The 13,370-nt window shown below is 45.0% G+C and overlaps 1 non-coding gene across 1 annotated transcript; it reads right to left on the bottom strand.

Annotated features, from left to right (window-relative positions):
* Positions 1-311: 311 nt before the first annotated feature.
* On the bottom strand, positions 312-384 carry trnar-ucu (transfer RNA arginine (anticodon UCU)). The gene has a single exon. It is a non-coding gene; the product is annotated as a tRNA-Arg (tRNA).
* Between the last annotated feature and the right edge of the window lie 12,986 nt (positions 385-13,370).

Below are 13,370 nucleotides of genomic sequence, written 5' to 3'. Positions count from 1 at the left end.
AGCACCCGGAGTACCCCATTGAGAAAATGTGCAAAGTCGACACAAACAGACACCCAAGGGAGGAATCAAATCCAGGTCCCTGACGCTGTGAGGCAGCAGTGCTACCCACTGAGCCACCATGCCATCCCCAGGAGAATCTCAGCAGGTTTTCAGCCATTGTGACTGTGCTTTCTCTTATCAGACAATTCACCTCAATCCTGCAACTTAATGTGCAAGAAAATGTTGGGCACCACTTCCCATCAACTGAATGCAGACATGGAGATTTTCCCAAAGTTGATTAGAAATCAAGCTGACAAAGGACAAGTGACTGACACCCCAGACGGGACTCGAACCCACAATCCCTGGCTTAGAAGGCCAGTGCCATATCCATTAGGCCACTGGGGCCACACACTTATTTGAAAATCACAGCCTTTATGTACTGCACCCGACCTCTCATACTGTGTATTTCTGAGTGTTATCCTCTCACTGATTGTTTTTTACCCCGACCATCTCATGCTCCACTGTTTAATTTAGTTTGGCCAATTTTCTGTCAGGTCAAATTTCTCCAGCTGAGGATCAATTGAGAATGCCTGATTTTGTTGCCATGGACACGTGACCACACAGGATTGAGATCAGCTGCACAGTGAATATTTCAACAAAATCAATACCCCAAATAAGACTTGAGCCCACAATTTCTGGTTTAGGAAGTTCGTGCCTTACCCATGAGGTCACTGGTTTCCAACAGATAGACCTACCTGTCTGTGGATAAAGCAACTTCTGTTTTGGTTGTGTTGGTGTCAGTCTAAGCTATATTCTGTCAACATTACCAGCTGAACCCCAGATTACCTGCATCTTTGGAATTTATGATAAGGTCCAATATGTCAATGGAAATGATTGAAATCTGGGTGTTCAAGGTTGGAACTGATGGGGCTGTGGCTGACTTGAGTTGTGCAAAGTTGGAGTTTGGTTGATTTCTCATCTATCCGTTGGGGGAGAAATGGGAGGCGAGATTAATTTATCAAGCAGCCAACAATTCAGCGTGAGATGGAAGGGGTTAAAAACAATCAGTGAGATTATAACACTCAGAAACACACAGGAAGAGCGGTCAGTATGCAGTATTTAAAGGGTGTAATTTTAAGCCGGATAGTGCTGCCCCAGTGGCCTAATGGGTAAGGCACTCGTTCCCGTAAACCCAGGATTATGGGTTTGAGTCCCATTTGGGTTATCTGCCACATCCTCGCCTATACTTTATTTCAAATCTACTTTGGAAAAATCTCCATGTCTACATTCAGTTGATGGGAAGTGGTGCCCAACATGTTCTTGCACAAGATATTCGGTAATCTGCAGGATATTGGGGTGAGTTGTCTGGGTGGGATGGGCTGAATGGCCTGCTCCACCCCACTCAACGGATTCTCTGAATAAGTTTGGACCAGATGGTTCGAGTTCCATTGCAGGGCCAGGTCAAGGCTTTGAGTAGGACTGTCATAAAGATGAGGTTTTCTACCCTCCTGTCCCTGATCTTCCTGACAGTTCTGTGGCTTAGGCCAATGGGGTCATGAGCTGGGTTCACATCATCCAATGGGGTCACACCAATACCCTTCACTGTTGTCATGCGAGGAGCTAGAAAGTGTATTGACTCAGGCTGACACTTCTCCAATATACAACCCTCAGTCTGGTTGGAACTGGTTCTTCTTGAATCTTTGTAGCTCTTTGATCTTAGTAGTTAAAACATCCAGTCAATTTGGATTGAGATGAAGTTGACATGGGATGAAAATCAGCCACTGCAAAGACCAGGCTTAAAAATGAAATCCCTGAAATCCCAGATTTCAGAGGCCAGTGCCATAGCCATTAGGCCACGAGGGCACTATATTGGCAGACCACTGGAAACAGTTGACCTCAAATGAGTGCGACAGCCAAGCACACTCCCAGATCTGTGACAATACACTGAGGGACGCACAAAAGGTTCAGGCAGCTGCTGCCAAGGTGTAACAGGGAAACAACACAGTCTCAGGTCTTTCTGACAAATTATCACATCGTCCTTTCAGTTCTCAGACCCTCTTGGTGCCTGACAATGAACAGAGATCGTTTCATGTCCAAGTACAAAATGACTTTCTTTCCACAATGATACAGAAGGTTTGAGACATGTCAATATTCCAATAGTTTGTTGGTTCTTTTCTCTCTGCATTGACTGTACACAACTGATTTAGAACCTTTGTATGCATTTCCAAATGATGTTACAAACTGTTTCATTACTTTGTTAACAGAATCAAGTTGAAACGCAAATCAAATTTAGTCTCCCTTTGTCCCCAACACCAACAAGAATACTTGAGTAAAGTTGTGAGGAATTCATCAGACCAATGAGACTCCAGGAATTCTTCCAAGATGTCAGCAATGATCCCAATGAGCCAACCAACGAATGGGCACAGTCATCAGAGAGATCCATCGTGGAGCGACCAAAGAAGGAGTCGATTTGTATCCCTGCGGAGGGCCGCTGTCCTGACCTTGAGATGTATGCTCAACCGTCAGGAGATGGGTGAATGACAGATTTAAAAATCACACAACACCAGGTTAGAGTCGAACATGTGGAAGCACTAGGTTTCGGAGCACTGCTCCTTCATCAGGTGGTTGTGGAGAATAAGATTGCAAAACACAGAATTTATAGCAAATGTTTACAGTGTGATGCAACTGAAATTTTATCTTGAGAAAGACCTGGATTGTATGTTAAGTCTCTCATCTTTTAGAATGGCCAGGTTGGTTTTCGTTCTTTCATATGTAAATTGCAGAACTTTTATGAAAAGTTACATTCTCAAGTGAACTTTAACAATTGGTGTCATGTCGGCCCAGATGATGCATTGAAGGTGTGAGCTTCCCTGTGTGAGGCTGTCTGTGCCACAATGGTCAGACTTTTTCTAATCTAATAAACAGATTTACAGCATCTTACATGGATTCATACAGTTTTTGAGCAAAGTAAAATGTAATTCTGTAAGTACAAGTTCATCACACAAATATATGTGTGTGTATATGTGTGTGTGTTATGTGTATGTGCGTGTGTATACATATGCGAGGCCTTGCACTTTGGCAAAAAGAATAAAAGCACAGACTACTTTCTAAATGGTGAGAAAATTCAGAAAGCCAAAGTACAAAGGGATCTGGGAGTGCTAGTCGAGGATTCTCTAAAGGTCAACATGCAGGTTGAGTCTGTGATTAAGAAAGCGAATGCAATGTTGTCACTTATCTCAAAAGGGTTGGAGTATAAAAACACCATTGTGCTATTGAGACTTTATAAAGCTCTGGTTAGGCCCCATTTGGAGTCCTGTGTCCAGTTTTGGTCCCCACACCTCAGGAAGGACATACTGGCAGAGGAATGTGTCCAGCGGAGATTCACACGGATGATCCCTGGAACGGTAGGTCTAACATATGAGGAACGGCTGAGGATCCTGGGATTGTATTCATTGGAGTTTAGAAGATTAAGGGGAGACTTAATAGAGACGTAGAAGATAATACATGGCTTGGAAATGGTGGACTCTAGGAAATTGTTTCCGTTAGGTGAGGAGACCAGGACCCGTGGACACAGCCTTAGAATTAGAGGGGGTAAATTCAGAACAGAAATGTGGAGACATTTCTTCAGTCAGAGAGTGGTGGGCCTGTGGAATTCATTGCCGCAGAGTGCAGTGGAGGCCGGGACGCTAAATGTCTTCAAGGCAGAGATTGATAGGTTACTGTTGTCTCGGGGAATTAAGGGCTACGGGGAGAATGCGGGTAAGTGGAGTTGAAGTGCCCAGCAGACATGATTGAATGACGGAGTGGACTCGATGGGCCGAATGGCCTTACTTCCACTACTATGGAGGATGGTCTTATGGTATGTGTATGTGTGTGTGTGTATTTCGATTAGATTAGATTACTTACAGTGTGGAAACAGGCCCTTCGGCCCAACGAGTCCACACCGCCCCGCCGAAGCGTAACCCACCTATACCCCTACATCTACATCTACATCTAGATCTACCCCTTACCTAACACTATGGGCAATTTAGCATGGCCGATTCACCTGACCTGCACATCTTTGGACTGTGGGAGGAAACCGGCGCACCCGGAGGTAACCCACGCAGACACGGGGAGAACGTGCAAACTCCACACAGTCAGTCGCCGGAGGCGGGAATTGAACCCGGGTCTCCAGCGCCCTGAAGCTCCAGTGCTAACCACCATGCCGCCCACAGATTCGAAATCAAGTTGACAAAGAGCAAGTGACTAACACCCCAGATGGGACTCGAGCCCACAATCCCTGGCTGAGGAAGCCAGTGCCATATCCATTAGGCCACTGGGGCCTATATGTATGTGTATGTGTATGTGTGTGTGTATGTGTGTGTATATGTGTGTATATGTGTGTGTGAGTGTATGTGTGTGTGTATGTGTGTGTGAGTGTATGTGAGTGTGTATATGTGTGTGTGTGTATGTGTGTGTGTGTGTGTGTAGGTGAATGGGGTCACATGTAATGTCCCAGTTGAGGCCATCTCCATTGTTACCAAACTTGGTGATCAGCCTCTGCTCGGCCACTTTTCATTGTTGCCTGTCCCGAAGTCCCCCTTGGAGGAAAGTCCGAGGTCGAATGTACCGAATTGCTGAAGTGTTCTCTGACTGGGAGGGAACGTTCCTGTCTGTTGACACTCATAACAGCCCCACCCCCCCCCACCCCATATACACACACACAGACGCACGCGCACACACATATGCACAAACACACACGCGCACACTCATGCACACGCACACATACACACATGCACACACACGCGCACACACAGACGCACACGCACACACACACATACACACACACAAACACATGCACTCACGCGCGTGCACACACACACACGCACACGCGCGCGCACACACACGCACACTCACATGCACACACACACGCACTCAGGTGCACACACACACACACACACAAGCACATATAAGTTTGTGGGTGAATTTGTATTTGCAGATCTACATTTTACTTTGCTCAAAAACTGTATGAACTACAGAGCCATGGAGAGAATTGTGACAGCTCCCAGAATCAGGTGGCTCAGTGGTTAGCACTGCTGCCTCACAATACCAGGGTCCCAGGTTCAATTCCAGCCTTAGATAACTGCCTGTGTGGAGTTTGCACATTGCTCTGGTTCCCTCCCACAGTACAAAGGTGAATTGGCCATGTTAAATTGCCCATAGTGTTACGTGTTTCCACACTGTAGGTAGTCTAATCCCGTGGAAGGATCTGAAGGCCCTAATTTACGAGGGCTCTAAGCTCATGCCTTTCCAGGACTTCTCAGCGGTGGGAAACCAGAAAAGAAAACCTTACGATGATGAGCCTAAGACATAGGAAGGGAAGTAAGGCCATTCAGCCCATCGGGTCCACCCTGCCATTCAGTCGTGAATGATGGGCATTTCAACCCCACTTCGTGGCACTCTCATCGTCACCCTTAATTCCTTGCGTGATCAAGAATTTATCAATCTCTGCCCTGACGACAATTAACGTCCTGGCCTCTGCTGCGCTCCACGGCAATGAATTCCACAGGCCCACCACTCTCTGCCTGAGGAAATGTCTCCTCATTTCCGTTCTAAATTGACCCCCCTCTAATTCTCAGGCTGTGCCCATGGGTCCTGATGGAAACACATTCCCAGCATCCACCCTTTCTAAGCCATGCATTATCTAGTAAATTTGTATTAGATCTCCACTCAACCTTCTAAACTCTAATCAATACAATCCCAGGATCCTCAGCTGTTCATTGTATGTTAAGCCTCCCATTCCAGGGATCATCTGTGTGAATCTCCGCTGGACATGCTCCAGTGCCAGTATGTCCTTCCTGAGGAGTGGAGCCCAAAATTGGATACAGTATTTCAAATGGGGCCTAACCAGAGCTTTATAAAGTCTCAGAAGGACATCGCTGCTTTTACATTCCAACCCTCTTGAGATAAATGGCAACGTTACATTTGTTTTCTTAACCACAGACTCAACCTGCAAGTCAACCTTTAGAGATTCCTGGACTATCATTCCCAGATCCCTTTGTACTTTGGCTTTATGAATTTTCTCACTGTTTAAAAAATAGTCCATGCCTGTATTCCTTTTTCCAAAGTGCAAGTCCTAGCATTTGCTCAGGTTGAATTTCATCAGCCATTTCCTGGACCACTCTCCTAAACTGTCTAAATCTTTCTGCAGCCTCCCCACCTCCTCAGATCGACCTGCTTGTCTGCCTAACTTTGCATCATCGGTGAACTTCGCCAGAATGTCCCCCAGTCCCTTCATCCAGATCATTAATATATAAAGTGAACAGCTGCGGCCCCAACACTGAACCCTATGGGACACCACTTGTCACCAGCTGCCATTCCAAGAAAGAACCTTTTATCCCAACTCTCTGCCTTCTGTCAGACAGCCAATCCCCAATCCATGCCAGTAGCTCACCTCGAACACCATGGACCCTCACCTTACTCAGCAGTCTCCCGTGAGGCACCTTATCAAAGGTCTTTTGGAAATCTAGGTAGATAACATCCACTGGGTTTCCCTGGTCTAACCTACTCGTTACCTCTTCAAAGAATTCTAACAGGTTTGTCAGGCATGACCTCCCTTTACTAAATCCATGCTGACTTGTTCTAATCCAACCGTGCACTTCCAAGAATTTAGAAATCTCATCCTTAATGATGGATCCTACAATTTAACCTACAACAAAGATTAGGCTAACTGGCCTATAATTTTCCATCTTTTATCTTTATCTTTTCTTGAACAAGATGTTTAGAACAGTGATTTTCCAATCATCTGGGACATTCCCTGACTCCAGTGATTTTTGAAAGATTAAAAATAGCCTCTACTATTTCCTCAGCCACCTCCCTCAGAACTCTCGGATGTAGACCACCGGGGCCAGGAGATTTATCAATATTCAGACCTTTTAGCTTTTCAAGCACTTCCTCTTTTGTAATGGCTACCATATTCAAATCTGCCCCCTGACTCTCCTCAATTGTTAGGATAATGCTCATGTCTTCCACTGTGAAGATTGACACAAAGTATTTACCAAGTTCTTCAGCCATTTCCTTATCTCCCCTCACGAGCCTTCCTGCATCAATTTGGAACGGCCCAATTTCTACTTTTGCCTCTCGTTTGTTTCTTATGTATTGAAAGAAACTTTAACTATCATTTCTAATATTACTGGCTAGCTTAACCTTCATATTTGATTGTTCCTTCTTATTTCTGCGTCTTTGTTATCTTCTGTTTGTTTTTGTCGTCTTCCCAATCTTCTGATTTCCCAGTGCTCTTGGCCACTTTGTAGACTCTCTCTTTCCCTATGATACATTTCCTGACTTCCTTTGTCAGCCCTGGCTGTTTAATTCCCACCCCCTGACGGATAATGTTTCTGCCAAGAGAAGACTGAGGGAGTTTGGGATCCAGTACTCTCTGAGGTATCCGGCGGTGCTCCAATAACCTTACATGGATCCGTACATCTCTTTGATACATCGGAGAAGACAAGAGACTTTGTGGACAAATTAATCGATTCTGAACAATTTAGTATCTACAAATAGTGTTGTTTGGTTATGTCTTTGTTGTTTTTTAAAAAAATCGAGGAAGTCCAGTTGGAGCTTTCTTTTCCTGGTTTTCCCGATTGGTAATAATCCGGTTTAAACTGTGTTTGGTGGCGGTTGAGATGTGTACTTTCAATTTCTAAGTGAAGTTATACCAGAGGATGGGTGGGGTATTTACCCCATCGATCTTAAATGGTTTTTTACATCTTCTTATAGCCTTGATAAATGGGGAAGAATATGATGTTTAAATGTTTATTGCCCTCCAGCTCATCCCTCAACATTTTCCTCGATGTGTTTTCTAAATTGATCAGTCTGGAGTCCTGGCATATCATTGAAAGAGGAGATTTTAACAGTCTCATGGATTCCACAGGACAGGGGTGGCCCAAAGGCCCCCCCACCCCCCCCACCACGATACCCTCTGGACAAACTAAACAATTAGAGGATCTGTGTGTGGAGTGAGGGTTAGTGGACATCTGGAGGTGTCTCCACCCTACAGGCAGGGATTTTACGGTTTTCTTTTCCAATCCACACAGATGTCACACCAGGATTGATTTTTTTCCAATCCCTGTGACAACCCTGGACTTGGTGGCCCCTTGTACGATCGGTAATATTACCATCTCTGATCACACTCCAGTGTACCTGTTGGTTAAGAGTAAGGACGTTACAGTGGGTCCAAGGCACTGGCAAATGGATCCCTTTATCCTCAAGGATAATACGTTTGTGGAGCATTTCTCTCAGGAATTTTGGGCTTTCCTAGACATTAACACACGCTCGGTTCATCGCCCATCCTTCCTTTTGGAAATTTCCAAAGCCTATGCCAGTGGGTCAGTTATTTCCTACACTGCCAGTAGGAGGCGGCAGAAGAGTGAGGAGCAACGTCTCCTCGAAGGCAGCTGAGAAGGCCTACGTTGACAGGCCCTCGTTGGTCAAGTTACAGAGGATTATGGCGCTGCGGTCTGCATTGAAATCCGTGCTCACTCAGACAGCAAAGAACAAGCTTATTTTTGCAAAGCAAAGGTTATATGATCATGGTGACAGGTCCGGCAAATACTTAGCATATCTCGCTAGGAAAAGGAGCGCCCCTCAAGCCATTACGGTGATTAGGGAAGGGTCTGGGAACCGAACGTGTGACTCCAAAAAGATTAATGTGTCATTCCAGAGATTTTACACTAAGTTACATCAATCTGAGGGTTGTGAGGAGGGGCGGGCCAAAATGGAGGCTGTGTTCAAGGATCTGGAGCTCCTGGGTGTGACCCCTGAACAAGAGTCTTTTCTCAATGTCCCCTTATCAGAGCAAGATGTGCAGGAGGCTGTGAAGCAGCTTCAGAGTGGAAAGGCACCCAGTCCTGATGGACTTCCCAGCGAATTCTAGAAGGAATTTACAAACATATTGTCAGGCCCGATGTTCAACATGTTTAATGACTCATACAGCCATGATTGTCTCCTGCCATCTCTGAGAGAGGCCAATATTTCGCTTATTCTTAAAAAAGGGAAGGTCCCGGGGGACTGTGCTTCTAACAGGCCCATTTCACTCTTAAATGTGAACTTTAAACTCCTCTCTAATACTCTTGTGTTCTGGCGGGAGACTGTGTTACCTTCTATTGTTAAAGAGGACCAGACGGGCTTCATAAAGGGCCACAGATCCTCCAATAATGTTAGGAGGCTGCTTAATGTAATTCAAGTGTGTCACCAACAGTCAATATAGGGATTGGTGATTTCTCTAGATACAGTGAAGGCGCTTGACCGAGTTGAGAGGCCGTACCTTTTCTATACTCTGGAGCGGTTTGTTTTGAGCGAGGTTTTTATAAGATGGGTAAAGGTTCTCCACAATGACCCTCTCACTGCAATCATCACCAACAGGGTGTGATCAAGCAATTTTAACATTTTTTGGGTCAGGCGGCAGGTCTGTTCCCTTTCACCACTGCTTTTTACAGTGGGGATCGAATCATTGGTGGAGGCTATTCATAGGGATCCCAATATATCAGCTCCAGACGTGGGGTCAAATTTACATCAGAGTTTATTGTATGTGGACGATGTCCTAATTCTTTTGTCAAATCCAGCAGTTTCAGTACCTCACCTGTTAGCATGCATCTGTGTGTTTGGCACCTTTTTGGGTGACAAGATTAATCTTTCAAAATCAGAGGCTATGTCTATGGGTGGTGTTATGAAAGTGTTAAGTCTTGAGGGTGAATATCGATTCCCATTTAAATGGTCACAGGGGGGTTTTGTGTATTTGAGCATGTTCATTACTCCAGTTCTGAATCGGCTGTTCAAAGCCAATTTTGTTCAATTATTTGACAAAATCAAACAAGATCTTCAAAGATGGAGGCGCTTCTGGTCTCGTGGTTGGGTCGGATAGCGCTTATTAAGATGAATATTCTCCCTCGTTTACTATACCCTAAGGTGACCCCTTACTCACTTGCTGTGTTTGGACAAAATGAGGACAGTTAGAGAATATTGCCATAACCCAATAGTTATCGATACTGTTAAAGCACGGAGGGCAACTCGGCAGAGGGAAGGCAATATTGGCAAGACATCTTCTCTTACACCGGGTATACCGGGTTTTCAACCGGGGATGATAGATTCAGGATCCAAACATTGGGCAGTTAGGGGTGTGTCTTGCGTGGGTGATTTGTTTGAGGGAGACACAATGATATCCTTCGATCAGTTAGCACAGAATCACAAGCCACCGAACAGGGACCTCTTTCGTTTATTTCAAGTTAGAGATTTTATTCAAAAAAAGACCACACTTTTGACTGATCCCTCCAAATCCGACATAGAGAGAGGGGTGATTTAGCCCCATATCCTGCAGACCCCACAAAGTTCCGTATTTTTCTGACACAACATCCCACCAAAACCAACACAGACCTGGGGACGTTTCCAGGGGAGATGAGAAATCGACTTGACATCAGACAAAGAAGATCAGTCGTGAAGACAAGGCTTAAAAGCTAGCCATCCCAGATGGGACTTGAACTTACAATCCCAGGGTAAAAAAGCCAATGCCTTACCCATTAGACCACTGGGGTCATGTTGAGAATTTTGAAAAGGCAGCCTGTAAATACTGCTCCCTGAACCTCTCATATTGTGTTCTTCTCTGAGTTTTATCCTCACACTGATTGGTTGTTCCCCCTTCCATCTCACACTAAATCATTGGCTGCTTGATAAATTGATCTTACCTCCCATTTCTCCGCAAACGGACCGACGAGAAATCCACCAAACTCCAACTTTGCACATCTCAAGTCTGAGGAAAATGGAGCAGACAGGAAAATAGCAAAGGGCTCAATGTTATTTTGTGCAGCACTTTCAAGATATTTGCAGTTACTGGGGAAGGAGGAAGTGGAGATGTTGCAAAAAGCTGCATTGAGGACAATTCAACAGAATCTTAGCGGGCATTCAGCCCATTGTGGCTGTGCTGTCTCTTTCAGACAATTCACCCCAAGATCTCCCAAATCCTGGAATTACCTTGTGCAAGTTTCTCCTAAAGAGCATTTTCCATAATCTCGAAGTAGGCAAGTGATTTTTAACGGAGTAGTTGAAAAATCCAGTCAATTTGGATGAAATGGAGTTGATATGGGACAAAAATCAGCCACCACAAAGACCAGGCTTAAAAGGCAACACCCCAAAAGGGATTTGAACCTCCAATCCACTACATCAGAAGTGACAGTCTTACCCATTAAGCCACAAAAACTCAGTGCCAATACTCTCCTGGGAATAGTTGATCTTAAACCAGTGCTACAGCCGAGCATATTCCAAGATCTGTAACGACACACTGAGGGACGCACTAAAGGTTCAGGCAGCTGCTGCCCAAGGTGTAACAGGGAAACAACACAGTCTAAGGTCTTTCTGACAAGTTATCACATCGTTGTTTCATTTCTCAGACCCTCTTGGTGCCTGACACTGAACAGTGATCGGTTCCTGCCCGAGTACAAAATGCCTTTTTTTTTCACGACACAGAACTTTGAGAAATGTCAAAATTCCAGTGTTTTGTTGGTTCTTTTCTCTCTGCATAGACTGTACTCAACTGATTTAGAACCTTTGTCTGCATTTCTATTTCATCTTTTATGAATAAAGTATATTTTTTAAGTAAATAAAATCTGGAGAGAGAGAAGATCTGCCCGAACTTGCGAGAACCCCTTTGTGGAAGAGAGCCAGCCCTATATTGGGACAGGAAGGAGATTCCAATGGCCCAACATGGATTGTTCCAGTTAATACCCTCGCCTCCTTGACCACAAAGTGAAGTGGGAGATGGCATGGGGCAGGGTGACACGAGGCAGACAGATGCACAAGATGGCCGCTGAGCCATAAGTTGGCCACTTGACACACAAGATGGCCGCCAGATCACAATATGGTGAGAGACAGCAGAACAAACACAGACACTGCCTGGGGCCACCAGAATGCCAGCACAATGCACTCACAACCGAGTTGATTATTTTAAGGCAGATGGGAGAGACATGAATAATATACCCTGCCCGCCAAAGGGTCTGGGTCAGACAACACCTTTGATAGAAATGCTAACTGTTGGATACAGCCTCAATACAGAGGGATAATAACCAGGGCTGCAGTAATCGTCCTTCTCAGGAAGAGCGATTAGCGCCCATTACTACAGCAACGGACTTCCGCGCAGACGCTGAAACTGACAACAATTGCACTGAAATTAACAAAGGCCACACAGGAACTGACAATAACTGCACCGAAACAATCAAGGATTCTGCAATGTTTACAATAAACAAGCCATGTTACAGAGACAATAACCTCATCACTGACCTATTATATCACAAAATGTATCACAGTATCTTGACCATGTGCTCCGGGTTGAGAGAAGAATCACAGCTGACCACTGTGCTGTTGGTGCTGCTCTCTCCCCGGAGCTCCGGGATTTCCTTGGACAATAAACTCTGTTGGTGAACCCCGACTCTGACTCAGAGGCTGGTGATTTTCAGCAGTTGCCTTCCCACAAATGTTTGTCCAATCTGTGGATGTGACACTCCAATTTCTCCAACGATGGCCTAACTACCTCACATCTCCATCATAGCCTCCTTGCAATTGTATTCAATACCTTGACTAAGAAAGGTAAGGGCCCAAATGCATAGCCACAGCCCCATCAGTTCCAACCTTGAACCCCCAGATTTCAATCATTTCCATTGACATATTGGACCTTATCATAAATACCAAACATGCAGGTAATCTGGGGTTCAGCTGGTAATGTTGACAGAATATAGCTTAGACTGACACCAACACAACCAAAACAGAAGCTGCTTTGTCCATAGATTGGTAGCTCTATCTGTTGGAGCCCCAGTGATCTCATGGGTAAGGCATGAACTTCCTAAACCAGAGATTGTGGGCTCAAGTCTTATTTGGGGTATTGATTTTGTTGAAATATTCACTGTGCAGCTGATCTCAATCCTGTGTGGTCACGTGACCATGGCAACAAAATCAGGCATTCTCAATTGATCCTCAGCTGGAGATATTTGACTTGATAGAAAATTGGCCAAACTAAATAAAACAGCAGCTATCAGCTCCAGAGAACAGTGCAACTAAGATCAAAGAGCTACAAAGATTCAAGAAGAACCAGTTCCAACCAGACTGAGGGTTGTATATTGGAGATGTGTCAGCCTGAGACAATCCATTTTATAGCTCCTGGCATGACAACAGTGAAGGGTATTGGTGTGACCCCATTGGATGATGTGAACCCAGCTCATGACCGTATTGGCCAAAGAAACAGAAGATTCTGGAAGATCAGGGACAGGAGGAGGGGAAAACACACCTAAATGGCAAACCCTCAGCAAAGCCTTGGCTGGGTCCTGCAGTGAAGCTCTGACCATCTGCTCCAAAACTGTTCATAAAAGTCC

Source organism: Chiloscyllium punctatum, chromosome 18 (assembly GCF_047496795.1).
Source record: "Chiloscyllium punctatum isolate Juve2018m chromosome 18, sChiPun1.3, whole genome shotgun sequence".
Lineage (NCBI taxonomy): Eukaryota > Metazoa > Chordata > Chondrichthyes > Orectolobiformes > Hemiscylliidae > Chiloscyllium > Chiloscyllium punctatum.
This window is presented reverse-complemented; position numbering and strand designations above follow the sequence as displayed.